Source organism: Cupressus sempervirens, chromosome 4 (assembly GCF_028749045.1).
Source record: "Cupressus sempervirens isolate cs-2001-9-10 chromosome 4, ASM2874904v1, whole genome shotgun sequence".
NCBI classification, from domain to species: Eukaryota; Viridiplantae; Streptophyta; class Pinopsida; order Cupressales; family Cupressaceae; genus Cupressus; species Cupressus sempervirens.
The window spans coordinates 513,334,885-513,350,579 of NC_143121.1; positions in this window are offsets into that span (position 1 = coordinate 513,334,885).

Sequence of the window (15,695 nt, forward strand, 5' to 3'; positions counted from 1 at the left end):
TTTTAGAGTAGGGTTTTTCTCATGTGGTTTTCTCTATTTCTCCCCTTTAAAAATATTTGATTGTGCTTGGGTACCTCATTAGGCCTTGTTTTTAGGACCCAAAATTTTTTTTAGCAGTAGTTTCTAGGTTTTTAGCTACTCCCTAAGTTTATCTTAAGGGGGGTTGTTAGAGTAATTAGATATTTTCTAATTAACTCTAGTCTACTTAAGCTAAACTTTAGGCATATAATAATTAATTCCTTTATAAATTATTATTATGCAACCTAGGATAGAAATTTTCATGGTTTTAATCTCCTTTATAAGGATGATCTCTCTTTGTAATTAAACGAATTCACTTTTGATTATAGCAATCTCTCTTTTTTCTCATCAAGAATGTCTTATCTATGGATCTGGCAATTCTAGCCTCCATAGTTTTTCCTTCTCTCTTTCTATGACAGGTGTTGCATGTAGGTGATTCTTGGGAGCTGTGGGATTGATCTTTCATCAACTTCAACATGGTTCAAGGTCGACATGGCTCATAAAAGAAAGATATTTCTAGGTTTTGTAGATCTCATAGTTTCAATTTAGGATTATGAAAATCAATAGTTTCATAAACCATTTGACAAGGTTTTTGACAAGTTCTTTTTTAGAGGTAAGTACTTTAATTTCTTCATTTTAATATTAGCATTTCCATATTTACATTCCATCCCCTTACAATTCATCTCTTTCATGTGCATTATTCTAAACCCTATTCATCCATATTTTTGTATCTTACACTATGGTGTACCCATTTATGATGACTCTTTATTTTTGATGTTAGATCTTGCATATTTATGCTTGAGCTTCAAAAATACAAAAAATACCAAAAAAAATTGCAAAGTTTCTTTTACAAAAATATTTACTTTTTTCATGATTTTAGTGTTACTTTGTGTTCAACATGTATGATTTTTGTTTTGAAATACTTAGACGAGGCTTATATTACAAACAAGAATAGATCCCTTAATGAGGTACATGTAAGTGAGGATAAAAATTGTTCAAATGAGATCTCCATTGATCCTATTCCTATTTCATCTTCCTCTATAACCTCTTCAATTGATCTTTATCATAGGGTGTGTGCACGGTTACCTTTATGTTCTACTATTTACAACATTGATGGATCTAGAATGTTATATCCTCAAAATTATATTCAAGCTCTAGAGGCCTTTAAGAAATTCTTTTTTGATAGTGATCAAGGTGTTAATCTCATGTGTGGTATCAAACCTTTAATTCAAGAAGTTCAAGATTTGGGATTCACTCATCCTATCACTATTGTGGAACCTTCTCTCATTCCTTTACCTATAATTCCTACCTATACTCATCCTATATTGGCTACATCCCTTTCATCTCTTCCTATGAGTGTACCTACCTCACAAACTTCTTATCATAGAATCTCTTTTACCTATTCCAACCCTCTACCAACTATTGTTCCAATTCTTCCTCTGGTTGTGTCTTCCATTCTTGTCACTTCCTACACTCTTCCTAATTGTATCCTTCCTAATCTAGTTCCTAATCTGATTCCTAATATTTATATTCCCAATTCTCCATCTTTTATTCCTAGTTCTTCCTACACTTATGATGAGGCTCAAACTATGGTTTATGATGTAGATGTGCAAGAATTGTTTAAATTACCATTCCCTTCTTATCTAATTCACAATGATATTAAAGGGAAGAGAAATGAAACTTCCCCTTTGAGATTTCTTCATAATTTTACTCCTAATTCTTCTATAAAATAGATCTTTTCTCCTCTTGTCTCTTCGCTGGGGGCAAGAGGTATTTCTTTTAGTTCTCTAAAGGTGCATTTTGTTTTTTTTTTAGCTTAATTCATTATCCTTTCTATATTTTATACCTATGGTTTTGTATTATGTTAATAATCATCCCTAGTTTTATTTTATTATTCCAAAAATCTTTTCCAAAGGTGTCCCTTGTCTTCATCCCTTGGGGGCAATGTTCTTCCTTCTTTCTCTTTGTCTAGGGATCTTCTTTCCTTAGCTTAGTGGAATTTATTTATCTTGCAACATTATTTCATTATAATGACTAATGTTTTAGATTATGGTAAAAGCAGGTTTTGAAGGGACCCCGAAACCCTTTAACAAAAAATAGAAAGATAAAGCAAGATAGCCCAACCAGGAAAAAATTTGCAACAAACTGAAGAACAGTATCAAAATCAGGTTTTACAGGGACCTGAAACCACTAGAAAAGTCCAAAAACAAACTAACCTAGGTTTTACAGGGACCTAGAACCACAAACAGTCTAAACTATAAAAAATCAGAAACCAAGACCAGAGTCCCCAACCAGCGACCAAAACCAGACATGCACCAAACTAGAGAACCCACCCCAGTGCCACTATTGGAGCTCTAGGATCAATTTAGCTGCTTCCTTACCAATTGTAGCAGTCTCTTGAGTGGAAATAGCATCCATAGTAGCAAAAGCTTTCATAGCACTCTTTCTCAAGCTCTGCCTTATTCTTTTTCTTGGACACTCAGCCGAAATGATATCTTCATTCGCCCTTTTGCCCAGGCTAGCAGTGGCTGCCCAAATACTCGAGGTGACCTGTTCTAGCTTAGTGCTACTCTCCTTGATTAACATTGTGAGGTTCTACTCATAGTTGTTAAGTTTTTTAGGGATGTCTCCCATCTATCCTTCCATATGACTAAGTTTAGCATTGATAGTATCCAGGTTATGTTGCAGAATTTCCACATTTTTCTTCAAACCCATTATTTCATTGTAGATCCAAGAATTAACCTTGAGATTGGTGTCATCTTTCTCCTTAGCAGAATGTAGGAAGGTAAGCATGGTATCCCTCTGCATAGTTTCACAGTCATCTTCAGCAGTCTCGTGTGGGGGGGAGCAAACATTGTCATTGATATCCTCCATTTTTGTTTGATCCTCCTTTCAACCCTCGACATAGTCCTCAGGATGAGCAGAGTCCTTCCTTTTTTCTTCCTCTATCCCCTTAACAGGAGAAGCAGTAATAGCCGTATGGTCCTCCTTATTCTTCTCAACAAGATTCCCGACAGTGTTATCTTCCACTTTATTACCCCCACTAGAAATAACCTAGTTACCCTCATTATTAGATTTACTCTGTTCAAAATTACCTTCACTAGTATTTTCCTCTTTTCCTTTTTCATTATCATCTTTAGTCTCTGGATACCCATCCAAATTAGAACTTAACTCTCCAGTTTTAGTATCATCATCATCCTCAGGTTTCTAATTCTCACAGCTTTTCAAATTATTAGTCTCAGACTCCTCATCCTCAAGAACTTGAGAGGCAGAGGGTTTCAAATTTAGGGCATTTTCTTTACCTTTAACAGAATCACCCTTCTTACTCTCAATGGGATATTTCTTCTTTTCCTTAGAGGGAGTAGAGGCAATGTGCTTATTTTTACAATATCCCTCAATAAGAAGGATCAAACCTTCATGAAGAATGGGTCTGGATTCCTTTTTCTTATGGGCTTCTAAACTATTAAGTAAAGAAAACCACAAAAAGAAGGGGAAAGATATTCTATCTTTATATCTGAAATGATTTTAAAAAACAAAATGGCATTTATGAACTCTTTTATTTCTTCCATCTAGTATGAAATACTCACGGATGCAATAGAGAACATCCCTCCAGATTTCCTTTATCTGGTTCGCATCAAAGAAATCACCATTCTTTTTCGGAAGCTTCTCCTCTTCTTCCATTTTCAAAAAAATTTTGTAGGCTGCATTTGAAATACTAGTTTGCTTAGTGAATTTTATGCCCACCGTAGGAAGCCCCGTGATCTCAGCAATAAACTCCTTCGTAAGTTTCACAGTCACACCATGGAGAGTGACTTTTTCATTGGACCAGTTCTTAAAGAAAGCCATAGTGATGTGAGGCTTAAAACCATTGAGTCGCTCCATGTAACGAGTCACTTTTCCTTTCTGCAAAATTTTCCAAACATCCTTGCGAGCCTTCCATGCCTCACAATTTTTTGGTTCTTGTTTGTGCGGTTCGCCCCCCATCAGCAGAGAATAGTAAACACATTCAAACCAGAAAAACCAGATGCATAGAAAGAGAGGGTTAGAAAGAAATCTATTTTTCTTCCCACCAAAAGAGACACCTTTGTTCAGAGAAACGTGTGAACACCACGTCGCATTCATTTGAGTGTACTTCATAGGGGATGAAAATCTGGCAATAATTTGATCACTCCACAAAATCATTAACTTTCCAATCTTTTCAAATCTTACCCACCTTTGCATGAATAGCTTCATAATGAATAATTGCTTTGAGATCAACTTGATTAGTTAATTCATCAGTCCACCTCACCATTTGCCCCGTTAGGACAGCATAGTTGGCAACCCAATCAGCAGCACCGTTGGCCTCCCGAAAGGTATGAGATATGAAAACTTTTTCAAATTTTTGAATAAGGTATTTAATCTCCTTGATAGTGGCCTCTATCGACCATGAGATAGCACTTTTATTATTAAGGATATTAATAATATTTAAAGAGTCACCTTCCAACCATATAAGGTATTTTCAGAGATCTGAAATTCTCCTTACAAGCTCTAATAATATTCTGACCAAGCACCCATCCAGGAACCTCTCTATTTCTAAAAATTCTATTATTCCTTTCTTTCCAAATACCCCAGCAGAGATGAGGCAGAGTAATTTTCCATAGAAATTGAACATCAAAATTCTTGGACGGGCATTTCCAACTTTTAAAAGAAGATTCCACATTGTTATGATGAACCCAAGTCAAGTTCCAATACCTTAGGATCTCAATCCAAACCATCTGGGAATAAGAGCAGTTCAGAAATAGGTGGTCTCTATCTTCAAAACCATTCTTACATAAAATACACATATTCACCAAATTTATACCTCTTTTCTGCAAGTTATCAAGGGTCAGAATTTTATTTTGAAGCAGGACCCAAAAGAAGAAATTAATTTTAGGAATGAGACCCTTAATCCAAGCCTAAGACCACAAAGGATGATTTTCCTTCTCCTTAGAAGTAAAGAGATAAGAAACCTTTTATTGCCCACTAGGATCAGCATACCAAATAATCTCATCCTCAAAAGAAGGGTGAAGAGAAATAGCATTGAGAGATAATTGGATGTGATAGAAACTTTGATCAATGTCCTTCAAGTTAACCCAGGAATCATTCTACCAATAATGATTAACAAGAGTGCCATATCTCTACTTGCATAAGTTAACTTTATTCAGATCTTGAACATCTTCAATCAAGGGATGATCCTTAAGCCAGACATCTTCCCAAAAACTCATCCTAGACCCATTGCCAATTTTCCAAGAGCACCCTTCTCCAAGCATTTTCTTAGTACCCTATACAGCTCCCCAAATTGAGGAGGGATGAATAACATCAGCAGAGGAGAAGAAATCAGGAAGAGAAACAGAATTAGGGAGGTACTTGTGTTTCCAAATGGTACTCCATTCTTTCTTCTCATGGAACACATGCCATACTTGTTTAGCTAGAAGAGCTTGATTCATGCTTTTGATTTTTCGGATACCCAGACCACCTTCCCTGACCGGTTTACAAATATGATCCAAGGAAATTAAAGGTATTCTCTTTTTTTCCTCTGAACTAGTCCATAAAAAATCCCTTTGAATTTTATCAATAGCCTCAGCAAATTTAGTTGGGATTTTGAAGAGACTTAAGGCAAAAGTTGGTATACTTTGGAGAGAAGCTCTAAGAAGAATTAATTTACCAGCCTAGCTTAAAAGGTTCCCTTTCCAACCTACCAACTTCTTGCTGAATTTGTTTATGAGGTCTTCCCAGAAGGAATCCAGAACCTTCAAGCCTAAAGGAAGACCCAGATAGGAAGAAGGGAGAGAACCAATAGAACATCCAAGGATTTTGGCAATTTTATGTTGTCCAAGAATGGGGGTATTGAGAAAAAACATAGCACTTTTATTCCAGTTAACCAGTTGACCAGAAGTAGAGGAAAAAAGATTTAAAGCTTGCTTCAAATTTCTGGCTTCCTTGACTTCAGATTTCCCCATAAAAATGGTATCATCAACAAATTGGCCATGAGAAAAAATAAGAGGATGGGAAGAGGGTTGCAAACCCTTGATGACTCCTCTACACACTAGATCCCCAATGTACCTCCCCAAACAATTAGCCATAATAACAAAAAGGATGGGGGAAAGAGGGTCCCCTTGTCTCAATCCCTGAGAGGGATTAAAAAAAAAGAGAAGAGCTACCATTAACCAGGACAGCAATAGAAGAAGAAGAGATTAACTGATGAATCAGTCTAACAACCTTCTTATCAAAGCCAAAGGCAAGCAAAATATTAGAGAGGAAAGACCAATCAACTCTATCATAAGCCTTAGCAATGTCCACTTTCATTACAAATCCTTGATTGTTAGAACAAGATAAGGAATGAATATTCTCATGAGCCGAAATAACAGAGTTGAGGATTTGTGTACCTTGAGTGAAGCCATTTTGTTGGTCAGCAATGAGAAAAGGGGTCACCAGAAGTAGTCTTGAAGTAAGAACTTTGGAGATAATTTTATATAGAGAATTACAAAGACTGATCAGCCTAAACTGGTCAGGTGAGTTAGCTCCAATTTTCTTAGGGATCAAGCACAGGAAGGTGGAATTAACTTCCTTCAGCATTTTTTTTGCCCAAAGAATTCCTTCACTGCATCACAAACATCTTTCCCAACTAGTTTCCAAAATTTTTGAAAGAAAAACATACAAAAGCCATCAGGACCAGGAGCTTTATCTCCTCCTAGAGAATAAATAGCTTTGAAAATTTCATCATTCTTAGGAATTGAGCTTAACAATTTGTTCTGATCCTTAGAAACCAAAATGGGGATCACTCTAAGAAACTCAGCCTGATGTTCCAAATTGATGAAGGGATCCACTGTCATTAGCCCTGAGAAAAAATTCACCATTTCGTCCATGATATCCTTATCCTCCTTAATCTTCAAATCTCCCTTCATAAGATGTGAAATGTGAGATTTGGCTCTATGCTTTAGCGTGGATAGATGGAAAATTTTGGTATTTTTATCTCCTTCAGTCAGCCATATCAATCTAGATCTTTGCCTCCAGTAGATCTCCTCTTTTGTAATGATGTCATGGTATTGAGACAGTTTATCATTTTCTTCTAAAAGAAGGTCAAGGGTGTATCCCTCCTGAATTTTATCCTGAATATTTTGAATCTCCTCTTTCAAAACAGATTTATTCTCAAAGATGTTCCCAAAGCAATTTTTGTTCCAAATTTTAACTTTCTTTTTGACATTTTTAAGTTTAGAAGTCACTCTGAAGAGAGCAGTACCATCAATTTTGATATTCCACCATTCTTCCATTTTTCTTTCAAACTATGGGTGCTTCATCCACATTTTTTCAAATCTAAAAGGAAAATTCCTCTTCGAACTAAACTTAATAGCAGAGAAGATAAGAGGGAAATGATCAGAACCAATTTTCTAGTGGGCTTCCAGTTTGCAGATGAAATCTTTAGACCAATCCGGAGAGATAAGAGCACAATTGAGCCTAGCCTGAATACAATCATTACCAATTCTCTTATTACTCCAAGTGAACTGAATGCCATGAAGATCCATATCCAATAGACCCTCTTTGTTAATAAACTCCCTTAGGTCCATTCTTCCTTCGAGCTGGGTAACATTACCTCCCATTTTTTCATGATCATAAAGAGGGACATTAAAGTCTCCCATGATTATCCATCATCCAGAGTAATCTATACTTTTAAAGTTGGATATAGAATCCCAAACCTTCTTCCTTTTGCTTTTCATATTGGGCGCATATATATTCACAATATACCAGTCCTCATTTTGATCAGCACTGGTAATTTTAGCAATCATAAAGTATTTATTGGCACTCAAAATTGTCCCAGCAAAGCAATTTTTTTTCCATAGCATCAGGGTTCCCCCTGAAGCACCTTCTAAACTACTGGCATTTAAAGAGTAATTTTTAAAAGCTTTTATTTTCTTTGCTTTCTCTTTATTCATCTTTGTTTCCTGTAGCAGAAGAAAATCAGGTTTCTGTTCTCTAACAAAATTCCTAACAAGATCTAGTTTATGATAACTGTTCAACCCCCTAATATTCCAGGTAATAATTTTCATTTCCATTTTTTAGGGTTATAATCCAGAATAGTTGCTTGACAACCATCAGCAATATTCTGCAAGCTTTCTATCTCCCTAGTTTTCTTAGAAGATTTCCTTCCACGTCCATTTGGGGACCCAACATCTGGTTTCAACTTGGACTGTTGATCTAATTTTTTACCAAATTTTACCGGAGTCAAGGCTTTGGGATTCACTTTAGTATGTGAATCAATTTTACTGCTTCGAGTCTCGACCCCCTTTATATTATTCTTTTTTTCAGCCCTTTTCCTTGAGTTTAGTTTAAGCTATGAGATACCTCCATCTTCTTTAACAGCTTCTAGGACAGGAAGGTCCTTTATAAAAGTATCCTGTGAAAAAACATGGTCAAAAGCTTGCAACTCCCTGGACTGAGTTAGTTTTTCCTCACTATGGGCTCCTGATTCAGCCAAGAATTCTCCTTCCTCAAGCTCAAACTTCTCATCCTAATCACCCCTTTTATCCTCCATCTTTCGATAGAGAACAATTTTCTTTGATAAGTCTGGCAGCTCGTCTATTCCTTGTTCAGGTAAAATGGGATCAAGATGTAAGCCAATCACTTCTTTTTCAGAGTTCTTTTTCTCCGTATCAAACATGAGCCTAGCCCCATCCTCAAGAAGAGGCTTAGAACCAGTATCCACAATCACTGGTGGAACTTTTGCATTCTCATACTCTTTCTTCTCTGTGGGCTGGACATGTTTAGGTTTCCAAACCTTCTTTTGCTGAACCTTAGTCTTATTCACTACCTTCTTAGTACTGAAGAGATTTTTGCTCTTGGAAGGACAGTTTTTAACTAAATGACCCTGCTTCTTACAAACATAACAAGCATTAGGAAGATCTTCAAAAAAGACTTCTTGGGTTTTCTTACCAAGCTTAGAAATTAATTCCACTTTGTCTGGGAGATGATTCAGACTCGCCACCTTCACATACAGTCTAGCACTATGGAGTTTGGATCTGGTCAAAGTAGCATTATCCAGGGCCACCAATTCACCAAAAGAGCTGGCAATACCCTTAAAAATGTCCTAATGCTAGAATTCAAGAGGAAGATCGGGAAGTTTGGCCCAAATAGGGGTAGTAAGGAAGAAGGAGTGAGATAAAACCATATTAGGCTCCAACTCTTTGATAGTAAGAGAACTTTTTTCAAAAGGCCAAGGGCCTCCATAAAGAACCATTTGCATATCTTCCTTACAGTTAAAAATAAACAAAAAGAAACCATTCAGCATGGGAGCAATATCCACTTCCCCATGAATAGCCCATTTCCTCTTAATCATTATCCTTAGAGAATCAATATCTGGTCTTGCCCCTAGAAATTTTCCCACCAGCGTAAAATCCATGGAGGAAATAGAGAAATCCACTAAGGGATTAGGGATAAAAACCTAGAACTCACCTTTCTCCCAACTAGTTTTCGAAGTCACCGGCAGGAAAGAAGATTTTCCAGTAGGTTTCCTGCCGAAAAGTGAAGACCAGCTCTTCTGATCTAAGGACCCTATCTTCTCTCCAATAGAGGAATAAACTTTATTTGATTCCACATTATCTTTCTTTTCCTCATTATCCTGACCCAAAACATGAGATACAAAGTCAAAATCCAAGGGCAGATCACGAACCCCACAAAAAGTGTCTGAAACATGTCTAGACAAATCATTCTCAAAAGACACAGAACTCAACCCAGCAATCTTCCCAGGCCCCCCACAGTTCCTCCAGGGTCTGTACCTCTGGCCAGGTTCTCCCCAACCAGTTTCCCACCTGAAAAATGAGCCTGCTAATTCAAAAATTGTAAGAGCGCCCATAGTTATAATTTGTTATCAAATCAATTGGGTATTATAATGACTCATGTTTTGACTATGGATATTCTTTTTTTATGAGAGATTGTTGTCCTAGGTCATCGCCTCTTCTTTATTTTGCAAATTATGTTCTTTATAAATGCTTACCCTTGCTTTGATGTTAGAGTTATTTCTCTCAAACAAAGATTCATCTTCCTCTTGTTTGTATGGGGCTTGATGATTGAATCTTTTTCCTACTTATCTTATCTTTGAAAGATGATATTTTATCTAAAGCACTCCTCTATGGAGGGGGTCTTATTGATAAGATATTTTTCTCTTTGAGGATCCTTTTTCCATAAGTGGCATATCTTTTTTATGATTATCTATGCTTTTGGATGTAGGGGTCAATACCCTCTGCTAAGAACATAGTTTATACTTTTGTTAACGAGATATATCCTTGTACATCGTGAAGTAGGTATCTTATTTATCTTCCTTATCATGTCTAGTAGATAGCCACAATAAGGAGGGGGGCATATATAGGGTCTCCCTTGTACTATAGTTTTTTTTTATTTATATGTTAAATTCTCTAAAGGTAATGCACATAAGTTACTAAATCATAAAGAGACACACATTTTTCAATTTTTCAATATGCCTAATCCTCTTAAGGTAATGCACATAAGTTGCTAAATCCTAAAGAGACACACATTTTTCAATTTTTCAATATACTAAATCTATGGAAGGTAACACGCATAAGTTGTTAGGTCCTAAAGGGACACGCATTTTACATTCATAGTGATATAGGGTATGTGTAGGATCATGGTCAACCAAACTATGGCCTTAAGTGGCAGTAAAAAACTAACAAATCAAGGTTATGTCAACTTGACACATAATTTTAAAGTGGTTCTGGACTCTGTATCAAAAATTTGCAACAAAATAATATGTAGGAAATTGAATGTAGTTTCTAAACTACTAGGCCTTATCTGGAGAAAAAATTATTTGATTGGTCAAAATTTTGGATTTTAATGCAGTACTACAAAAATTTAAGGGCAAAAATAAAAAGATGGTGTATGTTTGACCACCTTAATCAAAATCAAATGATAATATTTTTTAATATAATTATAGATATAAAAAGTATACTCATGCCCAAATGTGACACATATTTTTGGGTATTTTTATTCCAAATAAATAATTAAATATGAATTTTCTACTATAATTTTTCTAGAATTAAAAAAATTCTCGTGTCTGACCAACTTAACCAATTGAAACTTTACCATATTTATTTTATTTTATTTTCCTTATACTAGGTGAAGCATAGAATGTGATGCAACTTTTGGATTTCAAAAATGTTATACCATTTGAAATTTATAGCTATTTTTCAATCAAGTATGTCAATTAGCACTTTACAGACATCTTCATTAAAAATTAACTAATAAATACTTATCGAACTCAAAATTTGATAGCAATTATATCGATGGAATCTTGAGTGTTATAAAAAAACCATTTTTGTTTCATTGAATTTCGAAGAAAATATTATTGTCAAATGGCTACTCGAAGTCTAAATGTTAGTGAAACTTTTCCCAAACACGTTTTTGAGTTAACCAAATAGGTTTGGTAAATACCAAGCCTAATCTAGCATGATTTGAGATCGGATACCCAATATAAAATTGAGTACCTGAAAAGTGGCGGCCAAATTTTGGAAATTTTAATTTTGTAGGGAACCACCCAAATTTTGGAGGGAAACCAAAATTTGGGTGGTGTGGGCATTATTATTATTAACTATTATTATTATATATGATTATGATTATTTTTTAGATTACTGTTAAAACAGGTTTTGAAGGGGCCCCGAAACCCTTTAACAAAAATAGAAAAGACATAACATGAAGCACATCCAAGTTTTACAAGGACCTAAAACCTACTATTTAAATAGTATCAAAATCAAGTTTTACAGGGACCTGAAACCATAGAAAATATCCAAAAAGTGAACCCAAGTTTTACAAGGACCTAGAACCTGGTTTACACAATAGATAAAAAACTAGATATTACAACCATAAACAGTAACCATAAACTAGGACCAGTAACTAAGACTGGGACTAGAACAAAAACCAGAGACCAAAGACCAAGAAAAGCTACTATTGCAGCTCTTTGATCATGTTGACCACTTCTTTACCAATATTTGTAGCATCTTGAATGGAATTAGCAGTTAAACCACCAGTAGCCTCTACAGCTGTCTTCATAGAACTCTGCTTGGTTCCCTTACTCAGACCCCCTGGTGACATAATTTCTTCATTGTTCTACTTTCCAAGACTTGCAGCAACTGCACAGATACTAGATGTAACCTGTTCCATTTTGTTACCACTTTCCTTGATAAGAAGTCATAGGTTTTATTCATAGTCTTTAACTTTGACTGGTATGTTCCCCACCTAGATTTCTACCTGATTAAGCTTACCTCGGTCCATATCTTGATTTTGCTGCAAATTTTCCACTTTCTTTTTGAGACTCATTAACTCATTATACAACCATGAGTCAACTTGCAATATGGTATCAGCTTTTAATTTTGTAATGTGCAAAAAGGAGAGCATGGAATCTCTATGTGGTGAGCCATTTATATCCTTCTCATTATTAGCTCTGGCTGGAGACATCTCCTTATGAGTCTGATCCTCCTCCCTCAAATTGTCCTCCTTAGCCTGCTCTTGTCATCCCTTAGTTCTTTTGAGTGGTCACTCTGGTTTCCCCCTTCTCCAACATTACCCATTTCAGTATTTTCCTCACTATTTTCCTCCTCATCCTCTTTCCCACTTTTTTCCTTACTATTCAAGTAGCCTTCCATATTGGAGCTAAAATCACCCTCATTCATATTTTCTTCTTCCTCCTAGTTTTTTTCCTCCTTATTTTTCTAGTTCTCTAATTCAGTGGCCTCTTCCACATTATACTTAGGGGTATCCTGGGTTTCATGTTTCAAAATCCTCTTCTTTCCCTTAACACTTTCATCCCCCTTACTTTTCCTAGAGTAGGTGTCAATGGTAGAGCCCTTCTTTTTATCTACCGAAGGAGAAGAGACAATGGCCATATTTTTACAATGACCTTCTATGAGAAGAATCAACCCTTCATGTAGTATGGGATGTGACTCTTTTTTCCTATGGGCTTGTAGACTTTGAAGAAGAGAGAATCTCAAATAAAATGGAAAAGAGAGCCTATCTTTATACCTAAAATGATTGAGGAAGAAAAAATGAAACTTATGCACTTTTTTATTTCTACCATCCAAGATAAAATACTCACGAGTACAAGATAGCACATCTTGCCATATGGTCTTTATCTAGTCTAGTTCATAGAAATCTCCATTTTTCTCCAGGTTTTTCTCCTCAACTTTCATTTTGGGAACTTTCTTGAACACAGCATTAGAGATACTCATTTGTTTGCTGAACTTAATGCCTTCTATGGGTAGACCCGTAATCTCTGTAATCAAATTATCGATCAATTGCACAGTTACGCCATGCAGAGTGACCCTGTCCTCTATCCAATTTTTGAAGAACATTGTGGTAATATGGAGCTTAAACCCATGAAGATGCTCCAAGAAATTAGTCACCTTCCCCTTTTGCAAAATCTTCCAAACATCCTCTTTTTCCTTCCAAGCTTTGCAATTTGGGGGTTCCTATTTTTGTGGCTCTCCTCCCACTTTCAAAAAATTCAAAATGCTAAACCAGACCAAATTTAGTAGAAGGAAGAAATAAAATGAATTAAGCATGCAAAAATTGTTCATTAAAATAAATAAAACCCTCTTTACTCTAGATACGTGCAATGCCAAGATTGCAATCACATAAATGTACTTCCTCGAGGAAGGAATTCTAACACCCATATGCCCATTTCAAAATATCATTAATTTCCTAATCTTGGCATATCTTTCCCACCATCACATGAGTAGCATCATAATTAATGAGGGCTTTGAGATCCATGTTTTTGTTGAGATCATCATTCCACATCATCTTGTGACCCATTTGAACCACATAGTTGGCAACCCAGTCTGCCATCCCATTGCCTTCATAGTAAGTGTGGGATATAATCACTTTTTCAAATTTATTTAATAAATTTTTAATTTCCATCACACTTGTCTCAATTGACCAAGTGATTGAATTTTTATTATTGAGCATATTTATAATGTTTAATGAATCACCTTCTAACCAAAGGTGAAGATAACCAGTTTCAGCAACTAACCTTATAGTATATAGAGCCGCAGTAGCTTCTACTATGTGACTATTAGAATTACCTATAGGAATAGAAATAATATCAATTATATTACCTATATGATCTCTTAAGACTCCTCCACACCCTTCTCTTCCTAGATTACCCTTAGCAGCACCATCAAAGTTTCCTTTGATCCAGCCAATAGGAGGGGCCATCCATCTAGTATTCAATCTTGGGTTATCTTTTTTCAAATGAGATCCTTTTGATTGCATCGGATTATCAATATGGAAAGTAAGATTGCTTTTCCTCTGAGACTTGAAATTTTCCTTGATGGCTCTAAAAATATTCTTTCCAAGCACCCATCCTGGAAAATCTTTATTTCTAAAAATTATGTTGTTTCTTTGTTTTTAGATGCCCCACTAGAGATGGGGAAGATTTATTTTCCAAATAAAATCAACATCAAAATCCTTTAAAGGGCACCTCCAACTTTTAAAACAAAGTTCAACATTACTTTGATGGACCCAAGTTATGTTCCAGTAGGTGAGAACAATATTCCGCACTTGTTGACTATAGGAGCAATTCAAGAACAAGTGGTTTATGTCTTCAAATCCATCTTTACAAAGAATGCATCTATTCACTACATTAATACCTCTTTTTTGCAGATTATCCTTAGTGAGGATTTTTTTTTGAAGCAAAATCCAATATAAGATATTTATTTTAGGAATAAGACCCTTTATCCAGGCTTGAAACCATAGAGGTTGGATACCTTTCTCTTTTGAAGTAAACAAAGAAGAGACTTTAAACTAACCATTAGGATTAGCATTCCATATCATCTCATCCTCATGGTTAGGATATAGAGAAAAGGCATTTAGACTTAATTGTATATTAATAAAACTTTGGTCAACATCAATCAAATTCACCCAAGTATTTTCATGCTAATAATGTCCCACTAAAATACCAAACATTTGCTTACATCTGTCTACTTGAGTGGTGTCTTGAAAGTCATCAATCAGAGGATGATCCAGCAACTAAACATCTTCCCAAAATATCTCTTTTTGCCCATTTCCAATTTTCTAGGAACAACCCTTACCAAGAATGTTCTTTTTTCCCTAAATAGCTCCCCATATAGTAGATGGAGAAAGAACATCTAGAGCTGAAAGGAAATTAGCTATATAATTAGCATTAAAAAGGTATTTATGCTTCCATAGAGTGCTCCATTCCTTATCATCATGATAAGTTCTCCAACCTTATTTTTCTAGAAGAGCCCTATTCATACTTCTTATAGACCTGATTCCCAATCCTCCCTCTCTGATAGGTTTACAAATTTGATCCCATGGAATAAGAGCCATTCTCTTCTTTTCATCAGTGCCAATCCATAAGAAATTCCTCTATATTTTATCGATAGTATCTGCAAATTTGACTGGGATTCTAAAAATACTCAAAGCATAAGTAGGAATACTCCAAAGACATGTTTTAAGAAGAGTAATTTTACCTACTTGACACAAAAGATTTTCTTTCTAGCCTACCAACTTCTTATTAAACTTCATAATGAGATCTTCCCAGAAGGAATCAGGAACCTTTGGACCAAGAGGAAGCCCCAGGTAAATAAAGAGAAAAGATCCAATAGAGCACTCAAGAATTTTGGCAATTTTTTTTTGTC